We start from the raw sequence: 24,335 nt of genomic DNA, 5'->3' as shown, positions 1-24,335 counted from the left end.
AATGGGAGCTTGGGTCAGAGGCTGCTCTTCCTTGCCCCTTGCCAAGAGGGGACCCGGCCAACTTTCTGGGGTCTCCTGGAGCATCTTTTCCTGCCCCTCCTGGAAAACGCTGGACAACCCAGGAATTCCAGATCTCCAGGTCTGGCTCCTCTTTCTGGTTGCAGTACCTTGGGTTCTACTCCCACCCCCGCGTGCCACACTAGCCCTCACTATTCCCCTACCTCACAAGCCCCCTAGCTCTTGTCTTTCACAGCCTGGCGAGTCCCGGGCAAAGCGGTCAGTCGGGCCAAGAACAGAGGGCTCTCCCAGCCGCGCGGCCGCACAAAGCGGGCCGAGCGGCAGCGGCAGCGGCGGCGGCGGTGGCAGCGGCGGCAGCGGCGGCGGCGTGAGGCGCGCCCCCTCCCGCGAGCCAGCAGAGCGCGCGCACCCGCCCCTGTCCCCCGCCCCAGCCCCCGGAGCGCCATTCGCGGAGCGGCTTACGCTAGTCGCCGGGCGTACGGCGCCCCAGCGGCCGGGGAGGTGCGCTGCCCGGCTCCCGTAAAGTTATTGTGAATGGGGAGCGGGTGACGTCAGCGCCGAATGTCAACAATGTAGCGATTGAGAGTGTGGGCGTTCCGGGGAGAACGCGAGCCGCGCGGCGCGGAGCAAACAGCGCCGAGCCGCCGCCGCCTCAGCAGCAGCAGCAGCAGCAGCAGCAGCAGCAGCAGCGGCCCGTGCACGCCCGGGCTGCGGTAGCAGCAGCGCTAACGTGAGCGCCAGCCGCCGCCCTCATCACCCTCCTGCCCACTCCCGCCGCCGCCGTCCCGCTCTCGCTTTCTCCCGGCTCTCCTTGTCCCTTCCCCTCCCCCTACCTAGCACACTCAGGGGGCTGGGAACGAGCTGCCATGTGATGCGCGTCCCCTCCGCGAGCCTTTGGTGACCCCCGAACCGCCCACGGCGCCGCTGCCGGGAGGGGGCTGCGGGCTGCGAAGACGCGGGGAAGAGGAGAAGGAAAAAGACGCAAAGTTCTCTGGAGAGGTGAGTCCCCGGCCGGGGCCCGGCGGGGAGGCAAGTTTGCGGGGGGAGCTGGTGCATGGGGAAGGCGGGAGGCGTGGGGCAGCAGCGCGGCAAGGGACCTGCGGAGCCCTGCGAACAGCCTCCCGTCCAGAGCCCGGCTTGCTTTTATGGCATTTTCTAGGAACGGGATAAGAGGTGGGAGCCGAGCCCGAGGACGCGCCGCGGCGACTGTGCGCTTTCTCGCCTGGCTGTTTATGGCAGGCGAGGCGGCATTGTATTTTGCTCGCGTCGACGGGTGTTTTGGAACAGCAGGGGGAGGAGGAGCAGAGGGTAATAAGTCAGGCGTGGGAAGGGCGGGCTCCGGGAGGCGCGCGTCCGAGCGAGCCAGGAACAGCTGTCAGACCCACAGCTCTGCTCCCGGACTCGCGAGGCCCGAGCGCCCCGGCACGCAGCCCGCGGTCCCCGCGCCAGGCCAGCGGCCTCCTCCCTGTCCGCTGCGTCCGCGTCTGGGCTGCCTCGCAGAGACCCAGACGCCGTGCCTCTGCTCTCAGCTGTCAGTTGCAGTCGGGTGGCCGGGACCAGCGCGGCCGGCGGAGAATTAAAGCCCAAGTTTAGGGTCCGGGGAAGAGGTAGGCTGCGGACCCGGCGGTGCACATCCTAGGCTGCGCGCAGGGTACGTTCCAACTAGTCAGTGACGGGGCTTTCAGAATGCGTCCTGGGGAGATCAAATGGAGGAGCCTCGTGGCTGGTGAGAGGGAAACCTTGCTCCCTCTCCCAAGATCCTGTGTGAAACCAAAGCGCAACACAACACGCGCACACACACACTCTCTTTTCATTCCCCACATCCCAGTTTCTAAGCCTCAGGTAGGAAAGGAGTTTATTTGGGGGATACCACTCCCCATCTCCCCAGGCCGAGGCGCTCCATGAGTCTCGCAATTCTCCTTCCTTCGCCAGGTGGGTGCTCAGGAGCCGAGCGCCGGTGGAACGGGCGGTGGGTAGCGCTCACGGAAAGCCCCAGGTGCCGAGCGAGCATCTCGGCGACCTCAATCTGGCCGAGAATTTGCAGACCTCAATCTGGCCGAGAATTTGCAGAAACTACGATCGTGGGGAGGAAGTGGGCAGTGCCGTGTGTGTGTGTGTGTGTGTGTGTGTGTGTGTGTGTGTGTGTCTGTGTCTGTGTGTGTGTGTGTGTGTGTGTGGCCTGCGCACCTCTGGCTTCGGGGGTCGTGGGGACGCGGAATGTCCCGGGCACCCTCTCGCCTATAGGCGAGTTTGGCAACTTGGGGGAAGTTTTGGCGGGGCCGCTGCCGGGGTGGTTTTGTCTATGACCGGGAAGGCGAGCCCTGCAGCCTGCCCTCTCGGTTACTGTGGCCGACGAGAAACGAGAGGGACGAGGCTCCCCACGCCCGAGATGGAGCTTCAGACTCCCGGCGGGCCCGCGGGTGGCGAGACGCGGCGTTCCTCGGCTTTCATCTTCGTTGTCTAGTGCTTCGTCTCTCACTCTGTGTGTAAATTTCATCTGTTGAGTGTATTTAACTGAAAAGGGTAATTACTTTAGATAAAAATCCTTTCCTGCCTAGTAGGAACCTTGGCGAAAATGATGCCTAATGAATATTTTGCTTTTGTATGTTTAGAGTAAAATTAGAGATGTTAACTCTGATAACGGTTCTCTCAGATCATTAAAATGTAACATGTAAGAAAGGCACGTCGAGCCGGGGAGGCTCTGGCTGACATGAAAGAAGCTGAGTGTGAAAGTCTGCCTCTCTTTTGGTAGAGAGGGCTATTTTGGTAAGGCAGCTAGCGTCTTCAAACGTGCGATCGCCCGCCCCACCCTGATTCTTGGGCAGCTCCCGGGTAAAAGGCATTTTTCATTCTTGCAGGTAATAATAAACGTGAGTCAAAATGACATCTTGGTAGAATTAGTCTTTAGTCTGCAAGAGCGATTGCTAAATTACAGTGTTGGGTTCAAGCTGCTCCAGTGGAAGGTCTGTCAGCATTTCCATTATAAATTCAGTGTTTCAGGAGTTTATAATTTCACCACAAAACTTTGAGTGGCTGAAATGTTTTTCGCTTCTGGCGTTCTGATTTTTAAAATGCACTGATGGCCCACTTCCAACCTATTTGCTGTCCCTGAAACTTGAATACCATTCAAATGAAATACACAACCATAGAATAAAGTACTTTTGTTAGGATATGCCCTATTTGTGCAAAGCAGTATTTTCAATTTTTATTTTAGATGGCTTCAGCTTTGCCATTTGGTAATCGTAAATGCGTTAATTTTTCTGATACTTTCCTGTTCTGCCAAACCCAAAAAAACCAAACCCAGTGCCGTCGAGTTGATTCCGACTCACGGTATAGACAGAGTAGAACTGCCCCATAGAGTTCCCAAAGAGTACCCGGTGGATTTGAACTGCCGACCCTTTGGTTAGCAGCCATAGCACTTAACCACTACGCCACCACAATTTCCTCCTGTTCTGCAGGTGGATTGAAATGACAGTTCACGTTGTATATGCCAGGATTATGTGGAAAAACACGTTCTAAGCACATATGTGTACCTGAATTCATAGACAAAATATGATGACCTCTGTTAGTTACTTTTTAGTCCTTTTTTATGCTGCATCTCAGGATCTGTTGTATAAAAGGAAGTGAGGCAGAAAGGGAGAGAGTGAATCAGGACCCCTGATTCAGTTTTCAGCCTTGCCAGTGCCTGGGAGGAGACCATTTATTCTCTTTCTGTTAAATTATGCCCTTTGCCTCAGTGTCTTCAGGCAATTCCCTTCCAGTCCTTCACCTCTGGCTGCTGTGTGAGAGGCTTAATTATTTTCAAACTGCCTTGAAATCCCTGGATGAAAGGCATTGGATAAGTGCAAAGTATTGTTATTCAGATATGGAATTTAATGATCCATTACAGTTCTTTGGGAAAATGCACTTTGCAGTGATGGTAGGAAACATTTCCACCTGATAGAGGGTAGTAATAACTGCTTAAAAGTAGTTTCAGATTACAGATGAGACAATTAACTCTAGCCATGTGCTCTTCAATTTGTTGCAATTCATTTTGTGATCAAAGTGAGCCTCAGAAAGCCAGATGGTCAGGTTCATGTTCACATCTCTTCTAGGCCAGCCCTTCACATCTGGGCCCACTGTCTGCACAGCCAAAGGAACTTGGTTATTCATTAGCACTTGTGAGCCAGTGCTCAGGATTTGTGAGCAAGGCTCCTGTGATGCTAACAAAAGGGCACAGACCAATCTGTATTGTTGGGAGCAGTTTAATTTTACTTGGATTAACTCACCATGCTTAGTGTCCCTGTATGGATCCAGCCTTAACAAGGAGGAGGGGGATTCTAGTGGCTCTCTAGCTCAGCTGTGCGGGGCTCTGCTGCCCCACTTTTTAATCCTCAGGTTTCCAGGGGTATGTTGTCTGGCTTGTCAATGTTGATTGTTGAATGAATGACACAATACTTAGGTAAGTAAATACCTGTCCTGTTTGGCAGAGGTGGTGGGGGTGACTTAATGGGCGTGCAGCCTGTGCGGTTGCACAGGATTTTCCCACACTTCCCCCCACCCCCCTTCTCACCCAAGACCTCATACTTGGTTTAATGTTCTTCTGTCACCGTCTTGAAATTCTTAATAATTCTTGGACAAGGGGCCCCTCCTTTTCATTTTGCACTGGGCCCCACAAATTATGTAGCCAGCCTTAGTGAGGACGAGGGTGTTTCTTGGAGTGGCAGGCAACCAGTACTCTGAGCTCATTGTTGCTGATGGTTGCTGGGCTGCCGGGCAGAAATTGGTGAGAATTTTGACTTTGTGTTGCCACATTGTCTGAGTTTCCCAAAAGAAGCTGGATATCTGTATTTTTATGTAGACTCCTCCGATTTTTAAATACTGACACATATATATATAGAGATTTTTTTTTTTTAATGCTTGGTGAGAGCATGTGTAAGAGCTGAAGCTGTCCTGTAGGTTGCCTGTCTTCTACCACTGAACATCTTAGTATTTAATGTTTCTGTATTTAGCTATTTTCCAAAGGCCTGGAACATAGTAGATGATTTTTGAGTGTGCGCTGAGTGAACAGTTACAGCCACCAGGAAAATTGAAAGATGTGAGACAAACAAAACTCTAAATCAAACCACATCAACACTGGAGTCTCCCACTCAGGGATTGGTAGCTTCCTTTTTTAACAGAGAATCCAACGTGAAAGACCACGTAATTAATACCATGGGCAAAACGAAAACCTCTGCAGGTAAATGGGCCGTTGCTTTTGGACCACACTGTCCTCTTTTTGGTAGTTACTGACCAGATGGGGTAACTTGGTTATTTAGTGCCTGAGGACCGCCACGGGAATTTGTTGTTTGAGATCACCCATTAAAATAATAGCTTTCATTTGTTGAATGTTTACCACATGCCAGACATGGTGCTTTATGTATCTTCTTGACTCCTCAAAGCAACTCTGTGAAGTAGGTATTATGCCCATTCTGCAGAAGAGGAAGGTTCTGATCTTACGTTGGAACTAATTTCATCCGAATGCAGTTGTGTGTTTTTGAATGTGGAAAGGTCTTTCACCATCCTGTATACAGGAGCCCTGGTGGTGCAGTGGTTAACCTGCTAACTGAAAGGTTGGTGGTTTGAATCCACCAGGTGCTCCGCAGGAGAAAGATGTGACAGTCTGCTTCTGTAAAGATTTACAGCCTTGGAAACCCTACGGGGCATTTCTGCTCTGTCCTCTAGGGTCGCAATGAGTCAGAATCAGCTTGACAGCAGTGGGCTTGGGCTTGGTATACATGATCCAGCCCCAATTCAATAACTGGGTCTGGAGGCGGAGGGGGAGTAGAGGCTGTGGCATACAGAAAACATAGTCCCTACCCTCACGTACATGGAACAGAGAACAATATAAAATGTGACATATTTGTCAAAATCTGTGATTCAGACAGCAAACGCTATGCATCTGCCTGCCTCTTCCTCTCCTTTGTCTGGATTTTGAAGAAGCTCCGGTGACATATGACCCTATGAGGGGCACTAGCCATTCGTAAGTCAGAGCTGATTACAAGAACTGGAATTTCTTTAGTAAAGAAGGTAAGAAGCCCTTGGCAGGGCCGGAGCCACAGTAGGGGGAGCAGCACCAAGGCCTGGGGAATGAGGGAAACCAGCTTCTGTATTGCCAGTGACAGCGTATGACCTGTTCCTGTCCCATTGTTAGGTTTTACCTAAATATCTAGAAATTGTTCAAGTCCAAACTGAAACCTGTTGTGAATTAAACATTTTATAAACTTAGTGAGATCACCCATAATATTATTCACCTTTTTTTTTGGTGGTGGGGGGGTCTGGGATGATTTTAATTGAAAATAAAGTAGTTCACTCTGTGTCAGTTCAATATTTCCCCCCTTTTCTTTTTATTTTTGATGATTTCAAATGCCTCTTTCCCTAAAACTGAAACTTAATATCAGTATACTACTCAGCTACTGTAAAGCTGAAAGTGTCCTTAGAATCTTCTTACCATTTTTTACTACCATTTCATTTCTAAAGAATATGTAAATTGAACCGTATCCTCCTAGTGGCACTGCTTCAGAAATCAGGCAAGAATTTTGCCTTTGTTTTTCCTTGAGCTATTTTTTTTCCCAAAATAATAAATCTCTCCAATCTGAAAGCGTTTCACGTACTCGTTCACTCTAGCCATTGGAGTTACAGCCAAAATGCCTCTCAGTCTTCCCCGGTGACTTCATAATCACCATTTCTCTAGCACATTCCCTTGGCTAACTTCTCTTTTGTTTCTTCACCTGCTAATAAAATTGTCCTTTGGTTCTGAGATGCGTCATTTTCCTCCCTGACCTTTTTGTTCTCCTGAAGGTTGTAGGACACGCCGCTGATGCCCCTGAGAGCAGGCATGCTTGGTTGCTGGCTCCCGCCTGTCCTGTGTCACCTTTCACCTTCTCCTTTCCCAAACATTTAAATCCTCCACTTTCCAATCCTTCCTTCCTTTTTGTTACTCTCTTCAGTTGTTCCTAAAACCTTTAGCTGGCATGTAGACAAATTCCAATAAATCTTTTAGAATGTTGAAGTCTGCCACCACTTGAGTCTTGCACCAGCCTTCTGTCTCCCCATCACCTTTTGCAGATGCCCCGGAATTTCCTCAGTACTCTTCATGATTTTTACCCATAGGAGGCTTAGGCTTTCAGTGTGGAGTCTTCATCACACCTCTCTAAAGTTGGGAGAGCCCACCATGCTTATTCTCATTTTACGAGTAGGAAAACAAAGTCAGCGTGCATGTTGAGCAACTTTTCTTGGTATCCCAGTATCCATGGAGTCCCTGGTTGGTGCAGATGGTGTGCTTGGCTGCTAACCAAAAGGTTGGAAATTCCAGTCCACCCCAGAGGCATCTCAGAAGAAGGGCCTGTCGATCTACTTCCAAAAAGTCAGCCATTGAAAACCCTGTGGAGCACAACTCTACTCTGACATGCGTGGGATCACACATGGGGTTGCTAAGAGTCAGAACTGACTGAATGATAATTGGAAAGGAAAACAAAAGATCCAAGGGTTATTAGCAATTTAAATTTTCTGCTCATGGGTCAGGATGAACAACAGAAGCTCATGGATACCACAACATGGGCCAGATGTCCAGAAAAGCTTTTTTTTTTTTAGAAAAAAAAAAGGCAGATGCTTCATTTATTCATTAAATAAACATTTGCTGAGTATCCCCTATGTAGGCATGATGCCAGGCTACCGTGGTACTATGGGGAGCAAACCCAGGCCTAGTCCCCGTCCTCATGAAACCGCTGGTCTAGTGGGAGAGACAACATTAATCAGTAACAGATAATCCATGACTAGTTGGTGGAGGAAAAATATTCTATGCACCAGAGGTGGGGTTTGACCTGGTCGGCAGTTTGGGAAAGCCCTCCCTTGGGAAGTATAGAGTGAGCTGCAATCAGGGCCCATCTGAAATTTGGGGTTTGGTGTTTTCCCCTAGACTCCTAATCCTATTAATTTATTGCTATCTTTGGCCCTTTGGAGTATTGCATAAGCCATGATATAACCCCTGGAGCCATTTTGACAAATAATGGCTCCTATATACCAGAATTGATTTATTTACCTGTGTCTCCAAAACTTTTCAAAAGCAGAATTGTTCATTGCAAGAGTACTGTTCATTTCCATACTTGGAAAAAAATGTAAGTTAATGTTCTTATTTTGAGCATATTTAGGGTTATTTTGACAATATTTGAATGGTCAGAAGCTACATGATCATTCCCTCCCAGTTGGCTGATGTGCGTGGGACCCAGGTGAGGCTGTTTAGTGAAACTGTGATTCCAGCTTCTGTCTGAAGCCTCATCCCACGCCCACCCCATGAACAGGGGGATTTCCAGCCTCTGCAGGCCAAGGATGATTATTTAGAACATTCTTAGCACAGTTTAGGAGTGTAGACAGTATCTATTTGGAACAAATTGGCTATACTGTTGCTAAATCCACTCTATTTTCACTCTTTTTCTTTCAAGAATAGCTGATCTGTATTGAGAGCTTCGAATTCGCCAGGTACTCCTTGGAAACTCTATGGGGCAGTTCTACTCTGTCCTGTAGGGTCGCTATGAGTCGGAATTGACTCAACTGCACTGGGTTTGGTTTTTTTGGTTTTTATGTGTATTACTTGTATTACCTCACTTGATTCTTAGAACAACTTATGAGCTAGGTGTGATCATTATCCTTATTTTATGGAAAAGGAGACTGAGGCACAGAGGTCACCCAGGTAATGAGTGGTAGAGCTGAGATTGGAAACTATGTCTTACACTACAGCCAGCTCTCTTCACCACCATGCCATTCTGCCTCCCCCTTTCCTTCTTCATCTAAGCCTGGAACATTCTGTAGTAGTTCTTACAAGTGGAAACATAAGCCAGCTCACTCGGAAAAGTTAGTTATTTCATTGAATTCTATTTGAAAGATACAATTGAAAATTCCCCAGTAAACCCAAGCGATTAGATCTTTTGTCTTTCACGTGACTCACTTTCTGATAGTTGCATTCTTCAGATCTAAGTGTCCGTTTGGGGAATCAGAGAGTGAAAGTGGTGACACACAAAGGCAAAAGAAGAACTAGGCATGAACATGAACCCCATGGCCCTGTCCCTAGAATTTGCCTGTACTCACACTCCTACCCCGTCTTGTACAGAATTTTTTCACATTTTTGGTGGAATAGAAGTTGAAAGAAACCATTCCTATAATAGGTAGATTAATCTACTGAGGAGGAAGAATTTAATTCAGAACTAGTTCTGTTAGAGCTCCTAATTAGAAATATTAGTTTCCAGTAACAGATAAAAGCAGGCAACCTTTGTTCTCATTCTGGTCAATTTCAGGAAGAAATTATCTTGCCAGATTAGCATGTTGCAACTCTCAACTGGAGATGTGAATGGCTTTGAAGGACCCAATGGGATTGGCAGCGCCCTCAGTTACCTTGGGTTTGCAGGTCACTGTTTAGGATGCTGACTCAGCCGTGCCCTGTGCTGGACACCCAGGTTGTCCTCTTTGGTCAAAAGGCATTATTCTTGGGAGCTGCTTGAACATTAAGCACATGTTTGAAGCTCAGTTTAGGAACGACCAAGTGTATGAATGCAATGTGCTTATTTTTCAGGGTTTAGTTCAAATTTTGGAGATGGCTGAGTGGGGAGACACTTAGTGTGTCACTGTTGGAGGTTTAAAGTGATTAAAAAAGAAATCAAGCAGATGAGTGCATAAAGATTTCTATGCAAACAATGATGAGCTTAAATTAAAGCTACTGATTTCGTATGAGAATTACTTGCATTGATTTGTAGAATATCATATACGGGTTCAAGATTCCATATTATGCAAATGAATTAGCTCTGACGAGTCAAGACTGTGAAAAAAAAAATGAAATGAACTATGTTAGATATTATTTCCCATTCAGCAGGAGGGAAATGTAAGCATACTTAGAATTAACCCTTATTTTTCATCTACTTCCTTGGGAAGATCAATGTCAGGGATGATGGCCCTTGCCTCTGTTGTAAAGAAGGCAGTTCTACTAGTATCCTTTTTCTGCCCTTCACTCTGGGCTTTTGCTGCCTTTCGCCCACCCAGTACCTTTATCTACTTCCCCTTCTTCCCTGTGAACCCACTCTCAGAAAAGAATTTTATGAACACAGTCTTATTAAGGTATAAATAACTGAGGATACTAAGTGTGTTACTTCCTTCTGAGGAGTCAGCATATTAATGGAAGACAAGCCAAAGATATAAAACTCTAAAGATGAGAACAGAAGAATTTCACACACTGGTAACCTGGTGATGAGAGGGCTGCTTATAAATCCAACTCTGGGCACAGAATACAGACAAGCAGATTAGAGGATATAAACCGTTATAATATTAAAAACATAAAGAATGGATGATTTTTAGTGTTAAGATACATTTTATTGGGAGCGTCCTCTTTCCCTTACAAACACTGGACTTGATCACATAAACCTATATAGGAAGCTGGTGTATTATTTGACATTTAAACAAAGCTTTAGGGGAAAGTCACTTGGTCTATAAAACTCTAAAGATGAGAACAGAAGAATTTCACACACTGGTAACCTGGTGAAGAGAGGGCTGCTTATAAATCCAACTCTGGGCACAGAATACAGACAAGCAGATTAGAGGATATAAACCGTTATAATATTAAAAACATAAAGAATGGATGATTTTTAGTGTTAAGATACATTTTATTGGGAGCGTCCTCTTTCCCTTACAAACACTGGACTTGATCACATAAACCTATATAGGAAGCTGGTGTATTATTTGACATTTAAACAAAGCTTTAGGGGAAAGTCACTTGGTCTGTAAAACGCATTGCTGTTGAGTCAATCTCGCCTCATAGTGACTCTCTAGGACAGAGTAGAACTGCCCTATAGGGTTTCCAAGGCTGTAAACCGTCATGGAAGCAGACTGCCTCATCTTCCTCCCGTGGAGCAGCTGGTGAGTTCCATCTGCTGACCTTTTGGTTAGCAGCCGAGCGTTTAACCACTGTACCACCAGGGCTCCTTATTTGGTCTATAATTAGGTATTTTTGTCAGAGTCAATAGCAGTGAACCCTAAATTCTCTATTATCTTTGAATGTTAAATTTTAGAAGAAAAAAAAAAAGGCAGTGTTTACGCCCTCTCCTACAGTTTTCTTTCAGTGGTAAAAATTGAGTTGATAATTTTTCCCCAAGTTATTATGCACCATAGTGTTAGCATACTGGTGACATCTTGGACGTCAGGAAAGAAGAATTTTGGGGTTGATTGATTAATGAAACAGTGTTTATTTTAGATAGAAGCACTGCCTGATAAATGGCCAGTTGTGAAAAGTCTAAACTGCCTTCCATACACCCCTCCCCCACCACTAACTGCCCCAGCAACCATGCTATGTTGAGTTGATGGCGCCATCTAGTGCCAGTCTGTAGAACTGTCCTGCAAGACTGTATTTTCACCTGCTGTGGGTTAAGATTCTAAGGTGGGTGTGGAGAGAGAGACCCCTCTGTCTTGGAGTGCACTGTCTAGTGGGAGAATCTCTCCAGTTCCTACCTTTCCTCTCTGTCTTTGCAATTTGGTTATGCCTCCATGCTTTCCTTTCTCGCTGACTCTGTGTTTTTCTGTCCCTGGCTCTCTCTAGTACCCATTCTTTATAGCCCTTCCCCTTTCCTTTGTATCTCTTTCAGCTCTTGGTTATTTTTCTTTATTTCTTTTTTTTTTTTTTTGAGAAAAAAAAAATAAGTACTCAAAATTGGTAGGATTAAAGGTTTTGCTGGTGACACTTTATGTCAAGGTATGGGAACACCATGCATTTTGACATGAAATTAGCCATTTTAGCCATATTAAAGAACCAGAGTGAAATGAGTCTAGAAGTCTCTTTTAGATGCCTCTGTCCCCTCATCTTCCTCTAATTAGATGTTTCCTCAAACACAGTCAGTCAAGAGTGTTTTCTTCAGTTTGTGTTGAGGCAGTTGTTACAGTCTCATTTTCTACCTTTTAAGTTGCAAATTTAACCTTTCACTCATGGTTTACATTTGGGATGCTTTTAGGAATGTGCTGGAACACTGTCTCCTTGGCATGGCACTGCTTCTGCAGAAACATGTGTTCTGAGTTCCAACCAGCCAGTTTTCCTGTGGGTTTTTGGAACACGGTTTCCAGTGGCGGACTGCCGGTATTAAGTGAGAGAACAGAGGTGAAAGACATGCAGGACAAAGCTGGCCGTGTGATGACCCGTGGTGTTCGTGGGACATGAGTGAATGTACAGGTTTAAGTCTCCACCATCAAACAATACATTTAAAATTTCCACTGTGTTAAGCATCTTGATATTGTGGGTTTGAAAGTAAGTCCCCTCTGAAAAACAGGAACTGTGCTCGTCTGTTACCAGTTCTTGTGGTCTATATGGCAACTATTTTGATTTTTCAGAAGGGAGGAAAAACAGTTAAATCCAGTTAAAATTAAAACCAGTTAAAATTAACTGGCCTGTGAGATTTGAATGTAGCTGTTCCCACACATCACAACACCGAGAGTGAGTTGTTTGTTTATTACCCCTTTTAATTATTATTAGCTGTTAGGACTCTTTTTTGAGCGGTGGGATAGATTATTTTTACTTTTGGTCTAACCTGGAAAATAGGAACTGCAAGGGTTGAGAGGTTCCTGTTTGCTTATTTGCATGTACCCTGTTTTTGTTTTCGCTGGGTAGGTGTGTGCACCTTATGTATGCAAGAGTAATTTAGCATGTCAGCAATTTCCTACCAGAAGCGCTTGCTGACTCATGCAGCTGTTGCGGCGCTCAGCTGGCCTCACTGTAAACTGCCCACAGTACAAGTGCTGCTGTGAAGAGCGAGCACCCAGGCCGGTTAGCTGCTCAGAGGCTATTTATAGATCTGTGGTCACTGCCGAGCTGGGTTCCCTTCTTCTTCCAGCAGCCAAGCACACTGTACTGGTTACAGAGGAGAAAATCAGGCTAATTTCTACCTTGGTAGAGACTGCGTGCAAATCACAGCATTTCTGGAAATGCCTCAGGGAAATGGATTTTTACTTCATTTTTATTTTCTGGGAATCTTGAAGAGGAGAAGGGAAAGGGGTGATATTAGTGGGAAGGGAATATGCTGTTATTTCCTTCTCAGCACCAGAAGGAACTTTCATGAACCTTTAACTTAGGCTTTCTTGGTATAACCGAAGCCTGACCCACTTCTCCCTGCCTGCTGAGCAGTGTGCCCTGGGCAGGGAAACAGGAAAGTGGGTGCCGAGTGGCCAGCCTGACGTGGTTTTCTGTGGCTCAAGTCCTAAAATGATGACAGGCTTTGTTTATATCCACTGCATGTTGTTGAGGTTAAAAACAAAAACAAAACCTGACCTCAGGTCATTTTAAAGTTAGCTTGTGTTTCAGAGATGGTTTCACTGTTTGCTTGTGGATTACAGTTTTCTTATTTTCACCGGAAAGTGTGAAGTATTCCTTTTTTAAGGTTTCTAAGTAAACCTCCTTTTATAGATGCAAGTTGATTAAATCTTTCTAAACTATCTTGAGAAAGATAACAAGTGAGATCAGCTTGTGAAAGGAAAGCTTTGCACATTGTTGAGTTCTTCTCTTTCCTTTTCTTTCTTTCTTTATTATTTAGCTTCAGTAAGCATTCTGAAGCCGCTTTGACCAGTAATAAAGAAAAAAACCACAGTGACTGTGTATAACATGATGTTGATGGAAGTTCTTGGTTTCCGCCGATACAAATGACTCATCAGTATCAATAGAATTGTGACTTCTAATAATAACACAGTGCAAGACCTTCAAAATATGTGGTTTTAGCCTTTGCTTAGTGAAAGGTTGGAAAATATTAGCTGGAGCTTTTTTTTTTCTCCCTCTCTTTGATCTCGTGATTTCACCCAGGTATAAGTTGTTTTTCGTACATGTGATTATCACACGATTGTTTTTCGTGTTACTGTTTTTAGTTTCGTTATGACCAAGGAACCAAACTCAGATCATTTCATCATTTAGAAATCTGTGCACTAAGCATCTCCCATTGGGGCTGTGTTTTGAGGGAAATGTGGCTGAAAAGCAAATCCTCCCTGAATACAGAAAGGAAAAAACTGGTGTAGACACATACCTCTGCGATGCTTGCCACCTACACAGTGGCAGTTGTGGAGGGCTGTGGGATTGCTGAGTAGCCCTCATACTGTGTGAGTCACTGACAGAGGATTCCAAAAGGCAGGTTAATAGAAAATGCGAGTCAGAGGAAACAGAGTGGAGAAGGAGCAGGCATCATAGGAAGATATGCATTGCCTCTTTCCCACGGCTGAGGGGCTGCCTAGAGACCCGAGAATCACATGTCCATATTTTTACAGCCTGTTTGTTGTTGTTCTTATTATTGTTAAGTGCTGTCAAGTCAGTTCTGAGTCATAGTGACACTTTGTACAACAGAATGAAACACTGCCTGGTCCTGTGCCATTCTCACAAGCGTTGTTACGTTTGAACCCATTGTTGCAACCACTGTGTCAATCCATTTCGTTGAGGGTCTCCCTCTTTTTTGCTGACCCTCTGCTCTGCCAAGCATGATGTCCTTCTCCAGGGACTGGTCCCTCCTGATAACATGTCCAAAGTAAGCAAGACAAACTCTCATTATCCTCGCTTCTAAGGAGTGTTCTGGACATACTTCTTCCAAGAAAGACTTGTTCATTCTTCTGGCAGTCCATGGTATATTCATTATTCTTCACCCAACACCATAATTCAGAGGCATTGGTTCTTCTTCTCTGGTATTCTTTATTCATTGCCCAGCCCTCACATGCATATGAGAAGATTGAAAATACCATCCCGTGAGTCAGGCGCACCTTAGTCGTTAAAGTGACATCTTTGCTTTTTAACACTTCAAAGAGATATTTTGCAGCAGATTTGTCTAATGCAATATTGTCCTTCGTTGCCATCAAGTCAGCTCCAACTCATGGCAACCCCATGTACGACAGAATGAAATGCTGCCTGGTTTTGCGCCATCTTCATGATCACCAGCATGCTTGAGTCCGTTGTTGCCTTCCAACCCAGGGGAACTCATCTTCCAGCACTATGTCACACAATATTCTGTTGTAATCCATAGGGTTTTCATTGGCTAATTTTTGGAAGTAAGTTGCCAGGACTTCTTTCCTAGTCTGTCTTAGCCTAGAAGCTCTGCTGAAACCTGTCCACTGTGGGTTACCCTGCTGGTATTTGAAATCCCGATGAGGTATCATAACAATACTTAAGCCACCACTGTCTGGCAAACTGAGAGGCGGGTGGTGGACAGCCTACTTACTTGGCAGTGTTCTTGTTTTTTGTTTTGTTTGGTCTGTTTTTCCTGCAGTTTGGCCAAACCATCTGAGATCACTATCTTAGCCCTGTACCACAGTGTTCTTATCCAAGAGCCTTTACTTTCTGCATTCTGTAATTAAAGCAACACAATTTCTAGAATATAAGACCAACGTGTAGATTTACATTTATATGTTTTTTCTTTCTAAACACTTCACCTTTAGAAGTGGTTCTGTCATTTGTTTTCTAGCTACTAGAGCTAGAGGCCTTTGCCCCTTGCCTGCTACCTAAGCCTTGATCTTAGGAATCAACCCTTTAGAGGGAGGCACAAAATTAGAAATTCGTTAGAAGAAATTTTGTGTTTGCCTTGCCTCTCTCATACCAGTTTAGTTGGATAAATTGTTTTGGTCTCCTGCCATCCTCTCAGCGTTTTGGATTTCTAATATACATACCTTCCTATCACTGTTTTTACCTTGTAGTCTTGCTCCTCAGTAGAGTTTCCTTTCTGGGCCTGTCTTCCTTTTCCTTCCCATTTCTTTCTCTATGTGAATACTCACCTCTTCTCGTTTTGCTTTCTTTGATTCTGTTTGCTCCTGCCTGCATACCCACACACCCTCACTCACATCATTCTTGCACAGATCTGGGAGGGACGTGTGCACACACATGCATACACGCATGCACACGTGAGCACTCAGGTGCATACACACACTGGCCTGTGTGCACATGCATATACACCCATGTGCGTGCACACACACACGTTGCTCCCTCCAACCCTGGTCTCCTCTTCCTAGTGGAAGTCCCCCACAGTGGCCTCGGGTGCTATTATTATCATCCCTGCCAGCGTCCAGGAGGGGTTGTTCAGGTGGATAAACCACCAAGGATGAAGCCAGGAAACTGACTTCCAGCCTGCAATTGGGAAGTGCCTCCTGGAAAATTCACTGGGTGAATTCTCCGGAACCAGGAAGAGACCTGGGGGTGGGAGACAGCTTCAGAAGCCAGGGAGGGGATAAGGCTGCATTTAGGGGAATGGCAAAGGGAAAACAAGATGTTGAGACTGCTCTGCTACCCAGCCTTGAGTTGGAGAGTTCTGATGGGGTCAGAAATGCTCTAGGTTGGGTGGAGTGGCTAAGGAGCATAAGGGGAAGGAAGAAGCTCAGAACCCATGGTGTGAATGAAGACGGGGATCTTCAAGTTGCTGTCTGGCTGTTAAAGTGCTCACTCAGCCTGGGAAGTCTATGAGAAGCAACAGGAGAACCCAGGGATCAACAGTGAGGATGTAATTCTATTGGGAGGGGCAGGCTGGGTGTAATCTTACCCCAGCACCCCTCTTCTCCCCTCAAGTTTTACCCTCAATGCCTCCTCCTCAGGGAGGTTTCCCAGACCTCCCTGTGTATTGCGGGAGCCTCCTTCCTTCCCCCAGTGCCCCAACCCTTCCCTTCTTTTCCTCCGTAGCTCTTATCACCCTCCATTGTCCTATACATGTTACTTATTTATCATGTCTTCCTTGCTATGATCTAAGCCCCAGGAGCTCAGGAATCATTTCTTCTGTTCCCTGTGGTATTAGAGTACCTGGAAAGTGTTTGTACAAAGGAGGTGCTCATTAAGTGTTTGGTGAAGGAACAACTGGACTTATTGACTCTCTTGCTTAAAAAATCACCTACGGCTTCTCGATACCCACCAGAAAAAGTCCTAACTTCTTGACACAGCATTTAAAGTTCATTGTAATTTGTTCCCACCCTATCTCTCCAAATAGATTTTTCATCAATTTTTTCTTCACATTAAAATTTGACTAAATGCCTCTTGAACCAATTTTTGTTAGAATTTTGTGTCATCTTCTAATGTGTGAGTTATATATGTTGACTCTGGACTTGTCTTAATTTATTCCAAAATTCCTTCTTGGACAAATCAAAAATTTTTTTACTGAGAGCCTACTCTCTGCAGAGAACTGTGTTAGACACAGGGCCCCTAGGGAATACAGTCACAGGATAAAGTATGACCCCATCAGTGGGGAAGTGGTTTTGTCTTGAGATGACATACATACGCATGAAGCATGTGGAGTTTAGTGCATGGCAGTATGTGACCAGAGGCCAGAATGATAGCAGAGGTAAGTGGGGTAGGAGGGAAGAAAAGAGAGTTTGTAAGGAGCCAGATGGTGCAATGTTAGTTAAGCACTCAGCTGCTAACTGAAAGGTGTGTGGTTCAAACCCACCAGCAGCTTGCAGGAGAAAAGACCTGGAAATCTGCCCCGGTAAAGATTGCCACCCAGGAAACCAATGGGGCAGTTCTATTCTGCCCTGTAGGATTGCTATGAGCTGGCATCACCTTCACGGCTCACGACAACAACAAAGGTGGGGGGACTGGGGAAGCATTAAAAGGAGGCGTTGGTACTTAAGGTATTGTGGGATTTGCTGAAATGGTCCTTAATTGCCTAGACCATACCATTCATGACTTTATAGATGTCAGGTTCATCAGCTTTACTGTCCCATTCTGATCATCATCAGAATAATGTCCTTTTCTTGATCATTCTCAAATTAGATCTTGTTAAGATGTAGTGGTGAGTGGAAGGATATGAAGGGTTCTAAGTACAGACCTACTAAATCTTTGTATACTAGTACAAAAAATGCATGAGGATTGGGAGAAAAATGTGGAACAGAACCTCAAATTCTTAACCAAAAAAAAAAAATCAGACTTACTGTACTGGTAGAGACTGAAGGACTTCCTGAGATTGTAGCCCTGAGATACTCTTTAAACCTTGAACCAAAACTAGTCCTTAAAGTCACCTTTTAGCTAAACAATATATTTGCTCACAAAATAAAGGATATCACCTGTCAATCCTGTGCTCCTTTAAAAAAAATCTTCTATATGAGACCAAACGGTCAATAATTACTTAAAAAAGAAAAAAGATGAGAATGTAAGGGGGCAGGGAAACCAGATTAAAGGAAATGGAACAACCAGAATGGAAATATTGAGGATGTTCACACATTGTGAAGAATATAACCAATGGCACTGAACAATTTCTATAGAAATTATTGAAATGGGAACCGTCACCAAAAACATAAAATATTATTTTTAAAAATGCCTGAGGTGTCTTTTACTTTTACTGTTTGAAAAGTTATGACGAGAGCTTCTGTTCATCAAATGACACCGTGAAGAGAGTAAGAAAACAAACCTAAAGTGGTAGATGATACTTGGGGCACATATATAGGGTATACATCCAGCGTATATTAAGAACACTTATAAATAAATAAGAAAAAGCCAGACAACCCAATAAAAAAATTATACTGTTTATTCATATTTTTAAACATACACTTCACAAAAGAAGAAACCCAAATGGTTAATAAAGTGTATAAAAAGATGCTCAGCCCCAATGATTATCAATACATGCAAATTAAAGTCATAATCACATACCATTACACACTTTCTGGATTGACAGAAGTTTTAAAGTCTTATAATACCATGTGTTGGTGAGGATGTGGATGAGTGGAAGTCCTTCTATATAACTGGTAGGAGTGTCACTTGGTATGGTTATATTGGAAATAGTTTGCTCTTGCCTACAAATAGGTTAAACCTACAAATAACCCACCAGTGACCCTTATACTCCAACAGTCTTACTTGTGAGTGTACGCCCAAGAACAACTCTTACATAGACAAGAATGTTTGCAGAAGCCTTGTTCATAAGAGCAAAAGCTGGAAACAACGCAAACGTTCATCAATATTAGATTGAATCAACACATTTTGGTATATTTATACACTGGGATTTTATCTGTAGGTGAAAAGTGAGCTAATAACACACATATAGAACGAGGTGGAAAGGCAGCATTGCTTGGTAATTAAGAGCAAGAATTCTGTCTGGCTTCACATTTCAGTTCGACTACTTATTACGTGATCTTGGGCAAGTTTCTTAACCTCAGTGTACCTCAGTTTCCTCATCTGTAAGTTGAGTTGTTAGGAGAATTCAATGAGTTAACATTGTGACATGCTTAGGATAGTGACTGCCACATAATAAGTGCTGTGTAACTGTTAAGCAAATGAAATGCATGCATCAATACAGATGAATCTTATAAGCATAATGTTGAATGAAAGAAGCAAGTCACAGAAGAATACGTACAATATGATTCTGTTTATGTAAAGTTCAAAAGTGTGAAAAAACTAAATATATTGTTCAGGTATACATCCATAGAGGGATATATCCATCCATATAAAGAAAATGAAGGAGAGTGATTGTCATGAAAATAAGAATAGCAGTCACCTCCAGAGGGGATGGGGCGGGATGTGATGGGGAGAGGGCTCACTGGGGACTTCTAAGGTCCTGGCAGTGTTTTATGTCCCAACCTGGGTAGTGGTCCCAAAGATGTTCTTTTTATAAATACTTTTAAAAACTGTATTTTTTTATATCCGTGTATATGTATGACATATTAGTTAATGCATTTTTGGAAAGGATTTGTGTATGAGTTGAATATTTTCTGAAATTATTTCTGATTTGATCTGTTATTTTAAAATTACCTCAGTGAATGCCAGACTCAGAGCAGTAAGATGACATTTAACAGGAATAAATGTGAATTCCTGCATTTGGATTTAAAAAAGTAAATTGTTCAAGCATACAATTTAGACATCTGCTTGGTACCAGCGCCTCTACAACTTTGTGAGCCTCCAGTGCAGCTGGTTCTTCCAGAAGGTAATGCTTCCTTCTGGCCAGGTTAAGAGAACTGTCCCGGTTGCAACCAGGAATGTGATGGTCTGGCTAGACTGTTCTTGGGTCTGGATGGCCGGTGTATGATATACTCTGTGTGGTTGCGTAAGGCTCCTATTAAGGAAGATGCCGACCACAGAGGGCATGTCATCTGTGATCTGGATGTTTCGGGATCTGGAAACCAGGCAGCTCTAAGATCAGGCAAAAGAAGTAGGGGTGTTTAACATGGAGGAGGGGAGATGTAGGAGAGAAAGAGTGTCTTCAGACATTTGAATGTTTGTCAGTAGAGAAGGAAGTGGACTTTGCTGCTCCAGCAGTCAGATCCCTGTAACGTCTAATGTGGAGGCAGGTTCAGCTTCTGTTCACTGGAGAAACCCACGCAGAGGCTGCGGGACCTCTGTTAGGGAAGCTGCAGAGGGCCTGAGTGAGCCGTGCTACTCAGCGTGGTCCTCAGACCAGCAGCAGCAGCATGATTGCTGGAGCTTGTTAGAAACACAGAGTCCCAGGCCCAGCCCACACTTGCTGAATCGGAACCTGCATTTCATCGTGGTCTCCCCAGGGGACTCACATGCACGTTAAAGTTTCCGAGACACTGAGCTAAATGGTTCCAAGATCCCTCATAATTCTTTTAAGATTCAGTTATTTCCTTTAGCAAGCTGTATACTCAACCGAAAATTACCAGTTCATATGGTGACATGCAGGTGGTGGGTATGGTGACATTATCCATTTAAAATGCCTGGGCCTGTTATACCTACATAAAGCCAAACAAGTATTTGTTGCTGAATTAGTTTGAAATGCGTTTGTCCCTTTTCCCCAAAAGTAAACTTAGGCTGCTTACATATTTGGGTAGCTATAGGAATTAAAATGTAACATGGCTACATTTTCTTCCTTTTAATACAGAGAACTAGATTCTTGCTTTTAAAGTTCCAGAGTAGATAGGGGCCTGAATATCTCTTAAGAATACCCAAAAGAGACATTTAAATAATAAAAACATCTCAGAATACACTGATTTTATATTTAGCTTTTTTCCCCCTGTTCACATTCCATATTTTGACCTTAGGGGGAGACTTTGAAGTCTCGGTGTTTTATACTCTTTATCTTCCGGATTCTAGATCTGAAATCAGACAAAACCGTTTTGCCTTTTTCCCCTCAAAAGACCATGACTAACTTCAGCTCATCTCTTTTTTCCTTATGTATATTAGTACTTATCTTTTTAACTGATGAGGTTTAGGTGGAATCTGTGATTCATTTCATCTTTTCCCCTCTATGTAATTAGTCATTTGTCATTTAATGTCCATACCACAACTAATACTTAATGTGATAGTCATAAAATTCCAAAATAAAGAAGTTCTTAAATGACTTAAAATCAGAGATAAGAAATTTGCTTCACTGTATGGCAAAAATGCATGGAGAAAACATCTTATGAATAAAAGAAGTTCTTTAAGGCTTTGTAATCTTAAGTTATTTGGTTTAAGCACAGGTTAGCAATTCATATTTCCAGATCTCTTTTCTTTTGAGATACAGGACAATGAAACTATACCTTCACAGTTGATGTAGATAATATTTGGTGTATGCGTCTTATCTGAATGAGATTGTGTATGACAAAGGCTTTATAAAATGACAAAGTACTAGAGAGATTTTAATACTTTTTATGACTTTTAGTCGTGCATTTTAGTTTGACAGGGTTTTCCTCCTTTTTTAGCATGAACTCTTAAATCTAAATACTGCCTTACTGAGACTCTTTGGGTTTTGATTTCTTAATCCATAGATGACTATGAACAAATGTCACCACACTCCACCATGTTAGTGACTAGCTATGATGTGGAAGGCGAGGCTTTTCTACCAGGTTGTATGCTTGCTTCATTTTTTCATTCATTTATTCACTGTGAATATAATGAGCACTTCCTGTGTACAAAGCTCTGAGCTAGGTGCTCTGGGAAGGATATAAAATTCCAGCTTCCAAAGACCTTATGGCTTTATAGCTACATATGGGTGACTTTGATCCTAATAAAAGAACTTGAAATATAGGATAACACCTTACCAAATTTTAGATTATTGAATCACCACTTCAAAGATTGGGTAGGCATTATGAGATTGATGCTGAACATAATAGCTGTTAAAGATACAATTGCTTGAAGTATGTCCCTCAAGATTTAGGAAGAACACTGTATATTCCTATGGGGTTCACTGGGTGTCAGATTTTTCAGAATGGCTTGAAATCTCATACTCTAGACTCTAACATGTACTGCCCAATATGGTAACCACTAGCCACATGTGGTTTTCGAGGCCTTGAAATGTGACTAGTCCAAATTGAGATGTGCCCTGAGTATAAAATACACACCATATTTTGAAGACTTAGTATGGAAAAAAAAGAGCATAGAATATCTCTTTAATAATTTTTATATTGATTACAAGTTGAAATGATAATATTTTTGCTACACGGATTTAAATAAAAATATTAGAATTAATTTTACTTTTTACCTTTTTTAAGTGTACCAGGAAATTTAAAATGAACTACACGGCATGCATTTGTGGCTCACATTATCTGTGTTGGAAAGTGCTGGTCTAGACGCTAAAATCTAGAGTGATTGAGAGCTCTCAGAGAAAAGAAGATCAGAGCTTAACAGAGAGTTTAGAGACGAGATGCTACCAACAGAATCCACTCAATCAAAGGAGTCCCAGTATACACCTTTGGCCTACTTTCCGAGACGCCTGCTTTCCTGAACCCACAAAAACAAGATGAGTTTAGTAAGTACTTATTTAATACCTGGAGTCTCTGGGTGGTACAAATGGTTAACGTCCATTTTCTCTGCCCAGTCTTCTCAGCATTTATCTATATGGCTTTCTTTGATATCTTCAGCCTTCATGTAGCCACGGAGGCCCTGGGTGGTGCAGACAGTTAACTTACGTGGCTGCTTACTGAAAGGATGATGGTTGTGTGGCTCAGAAAAAAGGTCTGGTGATCTACTTCCAAAAAATCAACCATTGAAAATCCTGCAGAGCGTAGTTCTGCTGTGGCCCATGTGAGGTCGCCATGAGTTGGACTAGTTGACTTGATGACAACTTTTTGTTGTTGTTGTTACTTAATATCTACAACATGCAGGGCATTTGGGGGAGGGGGGAGGTTAAAATAAATATCACACAGGTCCCAGCCTTCAGGAAGAAAATATAGTCTACTGAGAATGCAAGATGTGAGCATGTGACTTGTTAACTCATGGTTCGAGAGGTAAATAACTGTTCAACAGTCTGATCTAAGAACTGTTCAAACAGATGGTCAGGGCACTAAATGTAAAGGGCTTCAAAGTAAGGAAAGGTCACCGTGGCCTGGAAGAATGTCTCACAGGAGGAGTGACTTGAAGTGGGTAGGATTTCAGTAGGCAGAACGAGAGAGTTAGGAGAGGGGGCAGAGGGAAAAGGGGGGAAAGCACAAGACAGTTGAGAGGTCCAAAACCATTGCCATCGAGTTGATTCTAACTCATAGTGACCCTGTAGGACAGAGTAGAACTGCCCCCATAGAGTTCCCAAGGAGCACCTGGTGAATTTGAACTGCTGACCACTTGGTTAGCAGCTGCAGCACTTAACCAGTACGCCACCAGGGTTTTTGTTGAGAGGTCAGTGAGAAGAAATTACTGAGTCAGAGGAGTTAGGAGGGTAAGGTTTAAATAGCATCATTCTGTAGTTCACTTAGTATTTCGGGTTTAATCTTTTATGTCATCTCCTATTCATCGTGTGATACCCTTCCAAAGTTCTGTTGATAAGACTTCACTGATGTCTCAAGTTGGAAACCCCATTGGTGTAGTGGTTAAGAGCTATGGCTGCTAACCAAAAGGTCGGCGGTTTGAATCCACCAGGTGCCCCTTGGAAACCCTATGGGGCAGTTCTGCTCTGTCCTACAGGGTCACTATGAGTGGAATTGACTAGATGGCAATGGGAATGTCTCAAATTATAGAAGGTTTGGGCAGGAGAGTTTAACTTTGGGTATGATAAATGTTGCATACCTTTGATTGTTAGGAAGTTCTTTAAATAGCAAAGCTGGTAATACCATATAAAAATAGTACCTTGCATTTGTATAGAACCTTAGAACCTATAGAATTCTTGGGCATATACAATATCATTTGGTATTTCAGACGAGAGTGATAAACATTTGTGTGTCCTTTTTGCTTAAAAAGCACCTGAGTATTACGTCATTTGATCTTTGATGTTCACTCCATTTTGTAGAAGGGAAAGCTCATAGATGCTCGAGACTGCACAGTCATGATATAATCTTGGGTTTGAATCCAGCTCTTCAGCTCTATTTTACTATGCTGAGCCATTCTGATTTTCACACCTGTACCTGTAAATCTAATTTTTGAAAAAATAAGTTAATTTTATTTCATTTTATTTAGGCTTTTAAATGAATTATGCAAA

At 43.7% G+C, this 24,335-nt stretch overlaps 1 protein-coding gene across 5 annotated transcripts in view; it reads left to right on the top strand.

Moving 5' to 3' along the window:
* The first annotated feature begins 684 nt into the window (after nt 1-684).
* Nucleotides 685-24,335, top strand: part of BACH2 (BTB domain and CNC homolog 2) — a 418,232-nt gene continuing 394,581 nt past the window's right edge. For 3 of the 5 annotated variants that reach the window (XM_064289003.1, XM_064289005.1, XM_064289008.1), the window contains exon 1: nt 685-1,017. The gene's annotated coding sequence lies outside the window, so the exon portion shown is untranslated. The other 2 variants (XM_064288996.1, XM_064289000.1) reach the window with 2 other exon arrangements.

Source organism: Loxodonta africana, chromosome 1 (genome assembly GCF_030014295.1).
Source record: "Loxodonta africana isolate mLoxAfr1 chromosome 1, mLoxAfr1.hap2, whole genome shotgun sequence".
NCBI classification, from domain to species: domain Eukaryota; kingdom Metazoa; phylum Chordata; class Mammalia; order Proboscidea; family Elephantidae; genus Loxodonta; species Loxodonta africana.
This window is presented reverse-complemented; position numbering and strand designations above follow the sequence as displayed.